The sequence below is a fragment of the Limanda limanda genome, chromosome 15 (assembly GCF_963576545.1).
Source record: "Limanda limanda chromosome 15, fLimLim1.1, whole genome shotgun sequence".
Classification (NCBI taxonomy): Eukaryota; Metazoa; Chordata; class Actinopteri; order Pleuronectiformes; family Pleuronectidae; genus Limanda; species Limanda limanda.
The window spans coordinates 14653532-14662403 of NC_083650.1; positions in this window are offsets into that span (position 1 = coordinate 14653532).

An 8872-nucleotide genomic window follows, 5' to 3' on the forward strand; every position below is an offset into this window, starting at 1 on the left:
AACTTTATTAAGTGTAAGGAGAATAATAATTAAGTGTATGGAAATATAAGAAATATGGGAAAATATGAATAGAATATATACAGTGTAAAAACAAGACAAATATGTGCGAGGGAATGGATTGCACATGAACCATTGTTTTGCCCAGAATCAATGAATATTGCACAGCTAGACCAGAGTTAGACCAGAGTTAAAGTGCAGTTATTGTATTACTATGACATATTATACCATAAGATTACAAACGGACTTACACACATACTGTTCCTTTTTCACCAGCAGGGGGCAGCAGCACACTGGAAGCTTCAGGAGTATTACCCTCTGTGTTGATATTCTTCATATTCCTACAAGTCCACTCTGCGATTCCAATATTTCAGTTTATTTCAAACTTTGCTCATCGAAAACAAACCTGAGCCTTGTGCGTTCTTCACTCCAATATCTCTTTTTTTGTTACTGCAAGAATTGCACATAAACTCTGATTCGTGGCCATTCGTGTCTGATGTGACCCACTGTTACATCATTTGATCAATGGGAATGAGAGGACCAGTCCAAAGCCTTAAAGCATGAGTCATCATTTATACAGAGGCCTTGATTCCGCATGAGTCTCCAAAATATTACAGTCTGCCTGCACACCCCCAGCTGTGAGGTACAAAGACTTCAAACGATGTGACGAAAAAATATATATTATATTGGTGCCAAAGTAGTAGTGTAAATAAATGCTGCTAAATACCTGAGAGAATTCACCTTACATCTCCTAAACTACGAAAAACATCCGCCCCCACAAAATTTCTTTTCGGCGTATGGTGTGTGGGTAATAGGAAGCTTTACACAGCTGTTGTTATGAGGAGCTGTTTTAATTCAGTGAGACAGAATAAAGACTAATTAATGAGTAAATGTGATCTATACACTATGTATTTGTGAGAATCCAGAGTGTCTGTGTAAGCCAAACATTCTGTATATCGCAATTAACATGTTGATTTTTAGCAGAATGAATGCAGTTAGCTTAGTTTGAAGTGGCGCATAAATAATTGAATGACGTTCACATGGGAGAAAACAAGGTAATTCATTCCGTAGTAACTTGGAATTGGTCTCCAGGACGCCGCCTCCTGAAAAGCAGGCAGCTAATTAAAAAAGGCCAAAATGTCCTGACACAAATAGGTCCTTTTGTCACTCCAGGAATTTTGACTTATCTCAGTGTGACGAGCCCAGGAGTAGTTAATGACATTAAGAATGACTCGGTTCTATTCAAGTAACTTCAGTAAGGTCACAGCAGTGTGACAGTGAGGCAGCGGGAACAGTGGCAGCGCCCTGAAACTGAAGCAGCGGAATGGAAGTCATCCGTCATTCATTTTACTATCTACACACATGCTTCTCTCTGCTGTGACAAGTAGAAATGTCTTCAATAGAGAAATTAGCCTATTTAGGTATTATCAGAACTAGTGGATTCAAAGAGCCGTCATTAGGGAATGAGCTGTAGGCGGCCCTTTTTCATTCCTTTATGAGAAGAAGGGAAATAAGCCCATATGAATGCAAGGTAGTGAAAACATGCCCTGAAGTATTACTTTGTTTACAAAAATTAATTAAGTCCACCACAACAGATACAATTCTAAGCAAGAAAAAATTAAGAATACCTTCTCATAGTCATGTAAAAACAGGAGACAGGAATGGAAATATAATTTCCCCAAAATGTCATTATGATTCTTAAAAACAACAACAAAATCCAAAGCAAAGACAAACTCAGATTGTATTTTGTCTTCAAACATAAATTTTCTTGTTTTTGGGTATAGTGCATTTTTTTTACCTTTGCAAAGGAGGTTATGTTTTCACCCCCGTCCTTTAGTTTCTTTCCTGGTTTGTTAGATTTTAGGCAAGATTACTCGAAAACTACTTGACAGCTTACATTATAACTTGGTGGGAGGATATGGTATGGGTTCCGACAATAATCCACCAAAGTTTAGTTTGGATCCAATTTTTTTTTTTTCACTTAAAAAAAAATGTTGGTAGATGTTTTTTCAACATTTTCACAGATTTTCCAGGGAACCATTTATAGATCTGGATGAAAGATGAACATTCAGGGAACTCATATATACATATAAGTGAATGAAACTTGGTGTAGCTTGAAATTAAGACTGTTGGACCTTGACAGAGGTATCTGATATTCCTATTTTTCCTGCATTGCACACAAACCCTGTTTCCTGTTGCATCTGCAGTGTCCACAGTGATGGTGGACACTTGCCCAGCAGGCACACGGATAATGCTGATGTCAAGCGTTTCCTCTCCTTCCTCACCCCTTTTTACCATGCTCCTCTGAGAGGTGTGTGTAAACCAGAGAGCAAAGCACACCACACTCACCCTGTGTGTTTATATTCCGAGCACAGAAGTCATCTTGAAATCAATCTGAACGACAGACGCCTTTCACAAGCTTGTTTAAACTGTGTCAAATGCTCTATCAAATGAAGTGTAAGGTGCTGCCCTGGATAACATTATAAAATGCAACATCATGCTCTACGCTCCCTGATGCGGTCATCGTCTGGTCAAGGAAGATTTATGTGTTAAAATACACCCAGCTCATTTACTCAAAGCATGAATAATCCTCCGTCCTGCCGTGTTGGGGCTGTATATCAAATGTCCTGCACTGTGAACGGTCACTTGTCAGCAGCAAAACAACAACAACAGATCAGGGCAAGCTGCACTGTGCAATGCTCGATAAACCAGCATGAGAAGGGCTTTCTATTAAAAATATACATTTTACTTTGGTAAAAGTACAAATAAATAGAACAAATGTCTTAAATTAAAAGTAAAAGTACTTTCAGAGTGTAGCCTATACCCCAATGCAATGATCTAGACCAGGGGTGTCCAAAGTTTTTGTCCCGAGGGCCACATACAGAAAAAAATACCAAGGACTGGGCCACTTACGCCGCCACACCCCCCTGCCCTGGAGTGGACTGTTGACAGTCGAGTCGCTAAGGGCGGGGGGGCGTGGCGGCGTGGCGTGATGGCGTTCTGAGGGACAGCTAGCAAGTCAGCAAAGCAATTCACCGCCAGACCACTAGGTGGAGTAACGTTTTTGTCGAAGACAACCTTAGAGACACCTTCTTTGTGTGTGGCAGTCTTTGTCGACTGTTTATTACTTTTTCTGGAGGACAAATTTGTCCCTGATCTTTCTACACAGCTTCGTACACTCGTCGTCCTGGAAACCGACGTCAGCCGAGATCTCCTTCCAGGAATTGCAGTTCATCTGCGTGTCCTCGTATTTAGTCAGTGACGGGTTATACAAGTGGTCATACTTTCAGATCTCTTCTGCCAAGTGCTCTTCTATTTGGTCCATATCCGTTCTTCTAAATCTTCCTTGGTTTCTGCCGGTATTATGGGGCATGAAACCGGAAATATGACTCTGGAAAGGATGTAGTTAGCGGACCAATCACAGCCTTGCGGGCTGCGTGAGGCTTGCGTAGCTTTGTCGTATAGTTACAAAAATTGGTGAATGCACGCAAGCACGAAAGAAGGGGCACGCAAGCACGCAAGGGCTCTTGCGTGCCTGCGTGCCCCTTCTTGCGTGTCAGTGAAAACGCAGAAGCATGCACCGGCCTCTCCCCTGTCGAAGAAGCCTGGCCCCATAAAGCAAAACAAAGTCCTTCAAGTAAGTGCCATTTTGAGTTTCAAAAAAAAAAAAAAAAAAAAAAAAATGTTTTTATAAATTATGTTTTTAGACATTGATGCGGGCCAATTAAAAATGGATGGCGGGCCGCAGTTGGCCCGCGGGCCGTAGTTTGGACACCCCTGATCTAGACACTACATCATTAAGGTGGTGGCCAGTGAACCTGTAACACAATACATTGTAAAAATACAGTGGAGTAGAAAGTATATATATTTGCTTGATATATGTAGTGGAGTAAAAGTACCTGAAATTAAATCTACTTAAGTAAAGAACAGACACAAACAAAATGTATTTAAGTACAGTAATGAAGTATATGTACTTTGTTACATCCCACCACTGAATACAAGTCATTTGAGATATTAAGATCATACATCCGTCCGTCTGTCCGTCCAATCCTTCCATTCTCTGATCTTTTGGTCTTTTCAAGACTTATCATTTTATAATGTTTTATTTGATCTTCTTTTTAATCTTTTCCAGTAGTAACACTTAATTTTGTATTTGTTCTCTAATGCTGTGTGGTCTTCCAATTGCTTCTAAAGGTTTCCTTTTGTTTGTCCTTATTTTTAAATTGTAAAGCACCTTGTTGCTGTGTTTTGAAAGGTGTTATTTATATGAAATTTGTTTTTATTCAAACCATTCACACTCACCTTCACAGTCTCCAATTACCCCGACCCCAATCTGCATGAGTTTGGACTGTAGGAAGCTGGAGTATATAATGATCAATATATTATTTTGATTGACAGTTGTACTTGCAGGGATGTCAAAGACATATTCTCATTTCAGGAACTCTCAGGATGTGAGTGTCAGGTCAGCAGATTTATCATGTCTTCGGTACAGGGGATGAGGATAATCTCTCAGACTGATACAGCACCTGACACTGTTACACTGCAGCAGCACCATGTTTGTTGTGAAGGTTGGAAAAAAACCTCCTTATAATAGTGTCATTCATTTTATACTTGGACTTAACAGCCGTCTGTGTGCACATCTGTGGGGAGCGGAATAAAAGCAATATGAAAGATGAGAGGACAGAGCCTGCATCTCTGTTGTTCTTATTCCCAGTCTCCCTTTGATGGGCTGCACCACAGCTACCTTACCTGCTATTTCTGCTATTATTTTTATTTTTTATTTCTTCCTCCTGGGTGTCTTCCCTCTCCTCCATCCACTTCTGGTGAACCACCATTTGAAAGCATCTCCGTGGGACTCCCATTAGCATAATGAGGAGTGCACATCAGGCTCATGTAGAGACCCGTTCCCCGTGCACTTCTATATGGAGAGAAAAAACATGAAGGAAAACCCAGCTCAGCCCTTCCTCTCTCTCTCTCTCTCTCTTCCTTCCCTCCTTCCTTCCTCTCATCTCTTCTTCCTCTGCCGTGCTGCCTAATAGGGAGCCCGGATAAAAACGGGCTCCCTCTCTTTTTTGTTGCTCTCACTTTACACGACATGAGACAGATTCTGTGATCACAGGGGTTCATTTTTACTTTCAATGCAGCACAGTAAAAAAAACAGAGACCAATTAAAAGTCCTAATGCAGACGACTGGAGCCACTTTGCCTCCTCGCAGGGATCCGCTCAGTGATTTCCCCCCCCCGTCGCTCTGCACCTCTCCTCTGTCTCTGTGCCTCACTGAAACAGTGTAAATGTGGAGGGTTCAGTCACATCTCTCTTCAGCTGCCTCTCGGGGAGCTGTGGCAGGAGGGCCGACATGCAGTGATATGCCAGTGATAGTGCAGTCAGCAGATTTAACAGCAACCGCAGTATCTTTCTCCAGACGGAGGGGAAGCGAGGGAGTATTTGTGTAGATGAAAATGGGAAAATGATCGAGAAGAGAGATGGGAGAAGATATTAGTGCATACAGCGCGTCCCTCTCTTTGGTGCAATATGAACAAATTTGTCTATATTTAGACAGATTTAGTTGCCAGGGTCTTTGCAAACAAGGTTATTTTTCGCATTCACACTAAGAAAACCTGAAAAAAAGTGTCCATAAAGGATGAAAAAACGTTCCATCATCCCTGGAGTTTCTGCTCTCCTTGACATGCACCGAAGCTGTGCACGCTGATTTGCAATTCAAAAGCAATAATGGCATTTTGCAAATGAAATTTTCTCTTTTTTTCCCCCAACGAGAGACCTTCATATTTTAGAAAAATACTTTAGTGTTCTTTTTGCAGAGCTGTAAATACTTCTCATCTACTTATGCCACCCACTGCTGTCTGTGTGTGGAGCGCAAATCTCGACAACCGTTTATCTCTTTGGCTTCACACTTGGCAGGTGTGATGTTAAAGGCCCAGGGAAGTACAGTGCTTGCATCGATCTGGATAAATAATGCATTCAATATTACAAACATTTGAATAAACAGATGTGTAGGAGACTGCCTTCAGTCTGTGGACCGAGGTTGAACCTGTCTTCATCCACGTCCTCGAATAAACTACAGCAGCGTTCGACCACTGGCAGCCTGTGACCAATAATATCTCTCCTGTAAGATCATTTTGATAATCTGATAACTCTTAGTAAACCACATCAGACTGAGGCAGACAGGTTGTCTGAGCGCTGGTAAACTGTTTATTCAATAGTAATATTGAACGTATCACTAACCCAAATTCGACACTGTACTTCCCTGGGCCATTAAGAATGCACAAGCCATGTGTGAAGCCGATAAGATGAGCAGTTCATGAAATATGCACTCTGAACACAGAAAGACAGACAGACGATGTGGATTCTGTCAGTAGATGATAATGTGTGTTGTGAACAAATTGTAATAATTCTTCTGGTAGAGTTGATGAGGAATCTGGAACTACAGTATTTATTTTTTTCCAAAATGAAAGAAAAAGCCATTTGAAATGTACTTCATGCACTTGATCTGAGTCGTCGAGGCGCTCAAAGCTAAATGGTTTTCTCCTCACCTCCAGCTTGATTACCATTCCTCTGACTTTATCGGCTGCGAACTGTGCGGTTTATTCCATTTAAGCCCGGCTGACACTGAAGCATCCCTGCAGTTGTTAACGCCGCTTCTTTCTAATCTGAGGAAGAGATCATATTGAACTTCATTAGCAGAAATGGTGAGTCTCTCTTATCTATTAACCCCTCGCTTCCTCTGTCTCTCCTCCCACAGTGACTGAAGGAGCAGATGTTGTAAGGTAATTGCCTCATCGCTCAGATGGCTCAGCTCCTCTATACATGTACATTTCCTGTGTTCTCACCGACTCTTGACTCTCACACTCCGACACTTGAATTCAGGGGATAGTGGTCTCCTCAGATACCATCTCGGCGATGTGGGCTATTTCAGCAGACGTCCCCGTGTGCATCCTGAGCAGAGGAATCAAACAGCGGCCATGTTCGAAACACATGAAAGCAATGTGTAAGAAGAAGTTGTTGGCGTTAAAAGTGATCCTTAAGGGATAAAATGTATTATTGCCCCAGGTTAAGACATGTGGGTAAGGAGTAACTAGCCTGAGGCAACTGGAGGCTACTGGACAAATTAACAACTATATTATGCAGTCAATTATAGTCAATACCTGAATTTAAAGTGATGACACATTCATTGTTTAGAGTCACAGGTTCTGTGCCATATTTCTATTTTTCTATATCAAAGAGCCAGTCAAATGTAAAGAATCATTTGAGACTTTATTCTGCCAGCAGTGCATGTTCTGCTTTATCTTTCTTTTCATCTCCAAAGATCTGAACCTCACAAGTCTGAGAAAAATATCTTAATTAATTTCGTTGGGCTGCAATCTCATGTAATCGCCGGCTTATTTCTGAATACAGTAAAAGGCTGCGGAAGTTCAATGTCTAACAAATCCAGAGATGTAGAAACAAGAATATACACTTGGGGGGCACTGCAGTGTTTTTTTTGTTGCAGAACTTGAATGCGAGGGAATAGAAGTTTTGCTGTTGACTAGTATTCAGTGCAGATTAACACACATTTGTTGCACAAGTGAGAATTTATGGCACTACTTTGGTATTTGTGGAATTGATTAAAAATAAAGTACCATGCCCATTTCACATTGTAAGGATGTTTACCGTAAGAAAAGAAATTTTTTTTGTCTGACAAAGGAGATTACACCATATCAGGTTTTGGCTACACAAGAAAATTTGATATGCAGCAAAATGCAACCCATTAAATCTAGTTATCAAGTTATTGCTGACCTATTTTTGAATATGGTTTGAAAAATTAACTCAAACACATTTAACCATCCACTTGCTCCCTCTTCACGTGCACATCTTTAAAAACACCTCAGCAACACTTTCAGAGAGATTTTCTAGCAGCAGTATGGTATAGGGAATTGGTGGAATTGATTTAAATTAAAGAACAATGCCCACCTCTAACTATATTTATTGAAAATGCCAACGCATGGTCAGACAATGGAGAATGCACCATATCCCGCTTCGGGTAAACAATATTTGATCATGTAATCTGGTTTGGTTTGGGTCTATTTATGGGATTTGTCATAAAAATGTAGAATGATAGCAGCCTCACACTTGAATGAACTCACAAAATTTCAAGTTTTTGGTTGCATATTGCGTCAACTCTCTCTTATTTCTTCCTGTTTTTTTTAAGGTCAATACATAGTTCTGCTGACCATTTGTTGAACATGGTGTGAAAAATAACATTTAACCTCCTTTCACACACCTACTGCCACTTTAAAGGTTTAATGCCCGTCACATTTTCCAGATCGGACAATGTATTTAATTTGACAATTTTTAAAGAAAACCTGTCATCCAAATCCCCTGGAACAATCTCAGCATGAAGATAGATTACATTTTCTGAGGCAGTTCATTATAGAAGGTAAGAACACCAGTGGATGTAATGAATGTGTCTATTTACAGAAAGATTCTCTGATGTATCCTAATGAAGCTGCAGCAGAAGTGTTGATATTTTGCTGTGGAAGGGAGGAAGCAGAGGAGAGGTGCAGAGAAACAGCGTGAGCAGCCTTTGACAAATGGCAGGGAGTCCGTGGTTTCTGCCGCAGTGAAGGAATTGAGGCACATGTTACAGACGGCTGGACCCAGAGGAAACACTCCAGCCTGCTGCTGTTGGAGGTTTGACTGCAGTCCCCGTCTCCCCGTGGAATAATCTTGCCTTTCACATTGTAACAGTGTGACATGAAGGTTTGTTTGCCCGCCAAGGAAAGGAAAAACAAAGAACAGAGACATGCATTTGATTGGTTCTCCCTCTGTAACTGTCTGTATATCAGGAAAGTCTTTTGGGCTTCAAAGCAGCATTTGG